The sequence below is a fragment of the Tamandua tetradactyla genome, chromosome 3, assembly GCF_023851605.1.
Source record: "Tamandua tetradactyla isolate mTamTet1 chromosome 3, mTamTet1.pri, whole genome shotgun sequence".
In the NCBI taxonomy this organism is placed as follows: Eukaryota; Metazoa; Chordata; class Mammalia; order Pilosa; family Myrmecophagidae; genus Tamandua; species Tamandua tetradactyla.
This window is the reverse complement of record NC_135329.1, coordinates 183,623,776-183,632,829: the sequence shown is the minus strand read 5'-3', so window position 1 is coordinate 183,632,829 and position 9,054 is coordinate 183,623,776. Positions and strand designations below refer to the sequence as shown.

The 9,054-nt window shown below is 40.3% G+C and overlaps 1 pseudogene; it reads left to right on the top strand.

The window, feature by feature from the left end:
• The first annotated feature begins 1,615 nt into the window (after nt 1-1,615).
• LOC143676521 (gamma-crystallin A-like) lies at nt 1,616-3,562 on the top strand (annotated as a pseudogene).
• Nucleotides 3,563-9,054: the final 5,492 nt, after the last annotated feature.

Sequence of the window (9,054 nt, the reverse complement as noted above, 5' to 3'; positions counted from 1 at the left end):
CACTTGGGAAAGAAAATATTTTCGTCTTTTAGTGCCTTTACAAAATGAGAATTAGGTACATGGCTTCCCCTATAAATGTGTTGCAATAATTTGATCAAATGAATGTGAGTACAGATTATAACTTTATTAAGGTTTTGGGGTGACATCTTTCTGCAGGACAGCATTGTGCAAAAAGACTGTGCTTTGTCGTCTTGTGCTAAAAATGGTGGTGTATTCCACATGGGGTTGTGGCTAGGAAGACCAGTGCAGCTTTCTCCATGCTGCCTTTGATTACGGTTGTAAATGAAAGTTACTAGTCAAAGTTACTAGTCAACATGCAGCAGTAGGAGGAAGACAAGGGAGAGTACTAGTGGCCTGCGGTCCCTAGAAACACTGCCAGCTGTCCAGCTGCATAGGAATTTGCCCAAGTTATGTAGCTCTTTTTCCTTTGTGGCTATTGCTATCTATCCCCTTCACATCTGCATGTTTGAGACTTTCGCAAATGGCATTGTGACTGTACTGATAACTGTGGTTGGATATCCTTTTAGATCTCTTCCATGAGTTGAAGCAGGAAGGTGTTTGATTCCGTCTTTCTACAAACATGCGGGATGTGGGTGAGCTGTGGATTGAGTCATCCACCCTCTACCACCGCACAGCTGACGATGCCTCTAAATCAATAGGTTGACAGCACTGGAGACGGTCCTCTGGACGGTCATCTGGATCCTGTGAAACAGAGACACTTCTGGGAGGGCAAACACAGGTCAATCATCATGCTTGACTTAAAAACAAAAGGCAGTCCTGGAAGACTGAGGATCCTGTGTATTTTTCTTCTCTTTGAGTGTATTACAGAGTCTCTGGAGAGCGTTCTTTATTTTCAGTTCAAGGAAAAGCGTTTAATCTCAAAATAACAAATAGCCATTTCCAAAACTTGCTGTACTGCACCAGCAATTCAAAGTTGCACATTTAAAAACTGCTTTTGTTTTTTCTATCTCATGAAAGTAAACATAGTTATGCTAGAAAACTAAGGAAATGGAAAGCAGCAAAAAGAACTCATTGATAACCGCTATGAACATTTTGGTGTATACTTTTCTGACCTATTTTTTTGTATTCCTACCTACACATATACAAAATATTTTTATGAAAACCATATTAAGATGATGACGTAATTTAGGAAATGTAATTGTCTTTTTCAATTAGAAAATTTTTTGTTTGCCCATAGCACTTCAAGTCCTTTTGGAACTTAGATAATTCTCACCAGTCACCCCAGTTGGAAGTGCCAGCGTTCATCTCAGCAGTTTCCATAGGCAGGCATTACACAATGCTGGCCGTGTAATTTATTTCTAGAGCGCTGCATCAGATGAGCATGCCCTTTGTCTCCAAGGTCATACTGGCTACGCTGACTTCAATACATTTTACTGGAGCTAGTGAGGACAAGTTGAAAACGTGAGAGAGAATAAGTGCCCCCTGTCCCTTGATCCCATAATGCAAAAAAACCGAGAGCACAGAAATCCCCTTACACGTTTCCCCCCGGCCCCTTTTGTGTTGGTCTTGCCAACACAGCAGTCGTCCTGCTACATACACCGACCGCCTCTCCTGCCCCCTCCTGTCTGACACTGATCATCCGCTGCTAACAGCCATGGGTAAGGTGGGCCGTTCAGGTGCCACGCCCTGTCCACGGAGTGCGGGGCGGTACCTTCCCCTGACTGCCCGCGGTCACCTGCTTTTCCTGCAGATCACCTTCTACAAGGACCGGGGCTTCCAGGGCGGCTGCTACGAGTACAGCAACGACTGCCCCAACCTGCAGCCCTACTTCAGCCGCTGCGACTCCATCCGAGTGGACAGCCCTGCTGGATGCTCTCCGAGCCCCTCAACTAGCGGGTGTGCCAGTACTCCCCGCGCCGCGGCGAGTACCCCGACTACCGGCAGTGATCGGGCTTCAGCGACTCGGTCCGCTCCTGCCGCACAGTTCCTTACGGAAGTCTCGCTACAATTTGACAGATGTCAAAGTATCAGTGGTCGGTGGTCATGAATTCCTATAGATATAAGACATTTTGTTCCATCTCAGGAGGATAGCAATGCAGTGACACTCAGATATTCAAAGAAAAAAATGTTGGCAATATTAAGAATAACTGTAATTTCTATCTTTCAAACCTTAGAACATATATGTTTTTATTGTTGTTGTTATTTGTTTATTTTTCATGGACAGGCACCGGGAATTGAACCTGGGTCTCCGGCATGGCAGGCGAGAACCCCACCTCATATATGTTGTTTTAAGGCACAGGAAATCACAATAACATAACCTCTAAAATTAAATTTGCTAGCACCGAGAAGATCCCTAATTTCTAAATAAAACTTAAAACACATACACACACATTGTTCAATCTATCCAGATGACTCTTTTTGTAATACTAGAAAAACTAACAGATTACAGAGAAACCATGTCAGTATAATGAATTCTAAATTTATAGGTGATTTTTAAAAGTTCATTCTATATGACATACTCATCTAGAACCTAGAACAATATGTTTCAACTTGTAGCTGGCTTCTTATTTTCCCAGTCATTAAACTTGTTCCTCACAAGGGTCAGCAGGTTAGGATTTCAGGGGGCAATTACTTTGGTCCTTACCGAGTGCTGCTTAATGTTCAATAATACAGAGCATGTGTTTATGCTTTCCGATGATGCCAAATTATGTAGTGTGGCAAGCAGGTTGAAGAATTGAAACCAAATTTAGGCTAGAGAAATTTGCAAATGCAAAAGCAGATACAAACTAAAAAGAAATTTCTTTGGGGCAAGAAGCTATGGCGTCAATGATATGACAACTTATTTGAAAAGCAATATGGACTCAGAGTCAAGATGAATCATTGTAAATTAGCACAAATGGTGATTAAAATGACAGGACCCAGGATGCACAGGTGGTTCAGTGATGGAATGCTCGCCTTCCATGTGGGAGAGCTGGATTCGATTCCTGAACCATGAACCCCCCATTCCCCACCACCCCCAAAACTGAGAGGACCCAGTTATATATATTCATAATGGAAACAGGAGCTAAAATCCTTCAGCAGACTCACTCAGTACAGTTGTAGCAAATAAAAAGAGAACCCTTTTATTCCTTTGTTTCAATATCTACTTCTTCCATAAGCTCTCCAGGCCAGTGGTCAGGTTGGCTGTATTTTGATACTCTTCCTAATTTGTTAGCCTGCCAGTGTAGCAGAGTGGGGTTAGTAGGAAACATATTACAGGATGGTTTGAAAACCATGTTTCATGAAGACGCAGGCAGACTGTATCGCCTTTGTTGATGTCAAGGATGCAAACAATTTATTTTTCCTCTTTTGTTTATTGTTACAACAGACCGGCTCTCACAGAATCAGATTCAGAGGACTATCAAGGCCTCGCGTCTGAGCTCACCGAGGACTGCGCCTGCATCCAGGACCCAGAGCTGGAGGGCTGCTGGGTCCTCTATGAGATGCTCACTTACAGTGGGCGCCAATACCTGCTGAGGCCGCGGCATACAGGTGGTCCCACGACTGGGGGGCCACAGACGACAAAATTGGCTCTCTGAGATGGGTCATTGATTTGCACTAAAACGTGCTTTTGTTATGAACCACATAGAAGTGAAATAAACATACAAATTGTGTTCCTAGCACTAACTGATTCTTGCCCACCTTAAATAATAACTGAATTCTAATAAGTGGTGACCCCAGGCAACTGACCTGACCCCAGTTGGTTATTTTCACTTATTTACTTCCTGTTGGTCAGGCAAGAGTATTCTGGGGTATCCGCTCATGCCATAGGAAGGAGGGAGAAGCACTGTGTGTGTGCTGGTTTGAAAGGATGTAGTCCCCTAGAAAAGCCATGTTTTAATCTAAATCCCATTTCATAAAGGCAGAATAATCCCTAGTCAATACTATATGTTTGAAACTTTAATCAGATCATCTCCCTGGAGGTGTGATTTAATCAAGAGTGGTTGTTAAGCTGAATTAGGTGATGAGATGTTTCCATCCATTTGGGTGGGTCTTGATAAGTTTCTGAAGTCCTATAAAAGAGGAAATATTTTGGAGAATGAAAGGAATTCAGAGAGAGCAGAGCCAAATGACATAGCCACGAGAAGCAGAGTCCACCAGGCAGTAACCGTTGGAGATGAAGAAGGAAAACGCCTCCGGGGGAGCTTCATGAAACAGGAAGCCAGGAGAAGAAGCTAGCAGATAATGCCGTGTTCGCCATGTGCCCTTCCAGATGAGAGAGGAACCCTGTGTTCACCATGTGCCTTTCCAGATGAGACAGAAACTCTGTGTTTGCCGTGTGCCTTTCCACTTGAGAGAGAAATCTTGAACTGCATCGGCCTTCTTGAACCAAGGTATCTTTCCCTGGATGCCTTAGATTGGACATTTCTATAGACTTGTTTTAATTGGGACATTTTCTCAGCCTTAGAACTATAAACTAGGAACTCATTAAATTCCCCCTTTTAAAAGGGGGTATATTGAATTCTGGCAGCTAGCAAACTAGAACAGTGTGTGATCTCTACAACCCTCAGTCTGAAGGAGACAAGAAAGGCAAACATAATGAAAAAACCATTAGAACCCATAAAAAGGAGAAAAATATATAGCCAGTCATAGAGGGACACCAAAGACAAGGGATTGCAGGAGGGATTAGGGTATCTGAAGTCTCAGATATGATCAGTCAAGAAAAGCTGCAGGAAGAGAGGAGTGTCAAGCTGAATTTTAAAAGTAAAGAAGGTCTTTAAAGCCTGTTTGGAAGTAGGTCATCTAGTAGGAAAATGATATACTGAGAATTTAAGGGTTTGAGTTGTTATCCTGTCTCTGCTACTTAAAGTAGAATGATCAGCTCATCCCAGTTTGCCAAGCACCTCACTGATTTTAGCACTGAAAGTCCCAAATCCTGGAAAATCCCAATTCTAGCAAACTGGGATGGTTGGCCACCATACTTATTAGCTTATCTCTTTGAGCAAGCCACATCTCATCCTCTCTGTTTCTAAATTTCCTTATTGAGAACTGCAAGGGATAACAAATTCCCATCTCACTTAATCCTGGGATAATTATGAAGAAAAGATGAGAAAAGATTGTGACTACACTTTAAATTGAATTACTAAACAGATGTAAATATAATTCAACTGCGTAAAAGGACCATATTTATTTTGGACTCCAATATAAATTTTTATCCAGACTCAATAATCAAAAACTCAACTATGCTGAGTAAAATATTAATATTTGCAATTCGGTATACTTCTGGGCTTCTTTTCTACGATAGCAGCACTGCATTCCTGGAATTTTAATCCTTTTTTCATATCTATATCAGCTATGACAGTGTCCTGCACAGTCTCTTAAGTACAGAATCTGTTAAAAGAACATACGGAATAAATCATAAATATGAAGATACACATATTTAAAAATTGTGACTTTTACAAACATGCAGAAGATTTGAGGTCTCACTGCTGGTTTAGCCAAATAACAGTGTGTTTGTCCTCTAATCAGGTGACTAGTGAATATGAGCTCTATTTTAATAAAAAAAGAAAGCCGGGTGGGATGTCTCACTGAAAATAATTTTAACTTGAATTTTTGTTTTTTAAATTTAGGTGAACCAAAAAGTTTGGAAAATAGAACTTTAACGGACAAAGCTCAATAAGCCACAAGTTTCCTTCTGTATAAAATGAGAAGTATGGGTTAGATGAGCTCCATGTTTCCTTCCAGCTCTGATCCTTGAAGACACTATTAGGTTTTGAGGCAGTCAGGAATATGGGCCTTGAGTTCCACCACGTCATGTCTGGCTTGACCACCTGATGGCCATGTGACCTTGAACAAGTTTTTAATCTTCTATAAGTCTCTCTTTTCCCATGTTCTCAAAAGAAATAAAGATACTCCCTACAAAGAAGCTAGCATATAGAAGAGGCTCAATAAATTATTGTCATATTTCTATCAGTTTTATCTGGTTGCATTGTACACATGGACGTGGTAAGGAAAAGGAGTCAGAATAAAGAAACTATTTTCTAGAAATTTCCTCTAACTCAAGGAATGTGAATATCCTCAAAGTTGTTTTGACAGTCCCCCTTTACTGCTCTCCTGAAAGTCTATACACATATAGTTCTATCAAGAATTGTAGAGCCCTATACAGTCAGTCACCCACTGAAATTTTTATAGCCAGTCTGAAGAAACCAAGAAATCAATCAATTGACCTATCCACTAGAATTTACTGGAACTCCTGTTAAAGCCAAAGATTCTCATGGTTGGTAGAGACATACTTGGGTGCTAGGCCTCATGGAAATATTTTCTTAAAAGTATTGCATTGGACCTACTATAAGAAGTGTGTAATTAATGCACAGTATAAGAGATGCACATTCGAAAAGATAACATCTCATTTGAGTCATTGGCATGTGGAGAGGCAATTAGGCCTAGGCCCTGGAGCCAGACAGACTTCAATTCATTCCCCAGTTCTCCCATGTTATGGACCTTTCTGAATGTGGTTCTCCATGTTGATCAGTACTGCCCTCAGACTTGGTCAGTCAAGGCCACTGTCCTGGACTGGGTGCTTTAGAAGCCTTCACTCTGGCTTACTCCAGCTGCAATCTTACCCACAGGGCAGAATTCTGTGTGGCCATCAGGACAACCCACACCTATGCTTTTCAATCACACTTCTTATACCTAGGATCCTAGAATTCTTGCCATTTAGACCCAAGCTCGCTTCTAGGACACCCGGAATTTAGAAGACAAAATGGGAAGAAATTCTTGCTAGTTAACCCTTTGGATTACCAGATTTCAAGCAAATGTACCCATAGTTCTCAGGAAGAACTGTGTCTATCCCCACTTTTTCTCTACTTAACCATAAAAGACTTTTTTTTTTTTGCATGGCCAAGTACCTGGAATCAAACCTGGGTCTCCAGCATGGCAGGTAAGAACTCTGCCACTGCGCCACCATTGCCCACCCCATAAAAAACTTTCAAAGAAAAGTGAGAGTGAGGACATTTTTTCTGACTTGTTTTTTATTAATAAAGTGTCCTTTATTTCACAATGCTTCAAAGTCTTCTAAATAATTTTAATAGAAAGAATTGGCAATTATAATGTAATACGAATAGAGGCAAACATGAAAAATTACATTGATGATTCCACTGTTAACCAAATGAATCTAAATTATCTATAAACTTGATATGTGTGTGCACACACACACATACACATACACCATGGAGCCTCTGTTACGGCTGATGATGGTCCTGGTGTCTGCAGTCACAGTTCACCAACCACAGTGAGGTGGGTTTAGAACAGAAACTTGTCAATGAACTTATGGTAACATGTTCTTGGGAGGATTTCCCTTACTGTTGACATGTTCCATTGCAGATTACCTTTTGTAAGTACATCAGCAACCACTTCAATCTGTAATGGCAACTTAGTGCATGCAGGCGAACAGCAAAAATTGGATACTCTGCGCTGGGGCAGGGGTATTGACTATCTGTAGTGGATGAACTTCACAGTCTTCACATATGTTATTCCTCCTCTTTGCCTTCTGCTCATGGTCACATACAAAGAGGAATCACTATTTAATTGTATAATCAAAATAACCAAAGAAGTTCTTTGCTAAGTTAGATCAAGTGTTCCAAATATTAAATTATCCACATTGATCACATTTAGTCTCCAGACCACAAGCAAAAGTGCAGCAACTATGACATTGAAGCCCAGAAATACAAATGTATTTTATTCTGATAAATGTACCTTTGCTGTACCATGGAATTCCATGAATTTGTCATCTTTACCATTTATTAATAGGTATGATAACTTTTTGCCATTGGTATTACTTTACAATTTACCATGCACTTTCAAATCCATTATCTCATTTGATTTTCATTGTCATTCCTATTTTATAAATGGGGAAACTGAGGCTTGGGGAAGTTGAATGACTTTCCAGAGATTACACAAGCAGTAAAGTAACTGCAGAAGTGAGTGCGGATATGTATAGCCATTGTTCCCTGAGTGTGTTTTCCCTAAATAGTGTCTATTCAATAATTTCATGGTGACTGTTAGTATTACAGTGAAAAATTTTTAGAGGAAGCAGTGTGACAGCAAGGTCATTGGGCAGACAGAGTAGGTGGTCAATGGGGACATTATTTGCAAGGGCTTGCTCCTTTAGTAAACAGTGTGCAGGCCCTGAAAGCACCCCTGCCCCCTCCCTGACCCTCCCCAGATCACTAATAGGCTAGCATTAGAACCTGACTATGCAACTGAGAGGATCAATGTAAGACTCTGACTCGAGGCCCAGATTTTCCCATGATCTGGAAACAAAAACTGAGGCTTACTCTCACCAATCTCATGGACCATACATATTTTATTTCTAGGTTTTTTATTCATAACATGCTTATATTATTGTTAGGGTCTTTCAGGACTGCCACTGGTTGTTCAGGGGGTTAGGATAAATTCTATGACATCTATTCTGAACTCTCAGTTTGATTCCATTGGTCAGTATATTTTTCTGCCAGTACCATGCTGCTCTGACCACTGTAGCTTTGTAATATGTTTTAAAGTCAGGAAGTGTGAGCTTTCCACTTCGTTCTTCTTTTCCAAGATATTCTTAGCTATACAGGGCTACTTACCCTTCCAAATAAATTTTGTAATTGGCTTTTCCATTTCTGCAAAGTAGGCTGATGGAATTTTTATTGGGATTGCATTGAATATGTTAATCAACTTGGGTATAATTAACATCTTGATGATATTTCCAATTCATGAAAATGTAATGTCCTTCTATTTGTTTAGGTCTTCTTTGATTTCTTTTAGCAATGTTTTGTAGTTTTCTCTGTACAAGTCCTTTACATCCTTGGTTAAATTTATTCCTAGATAATTTATTCTTTTAGTTGCTACTGTAAATGGAATTTCATCCTTATTTCCTCCTTGGATTGCTCATTACTAATGTATATTTATTACTAGTATATACTCAGTACTAGTGCACTGATTTTTTTGCATGTTTTTATAACCCACCACTTCCTAAGCTCGTTTATTACCTCTCATAGCTTTGTTGTAAATTTTTCAGGACTGCAATATATAAGACCTGTCATCTGCAAAAAGTGAAAGTTTTGCTTC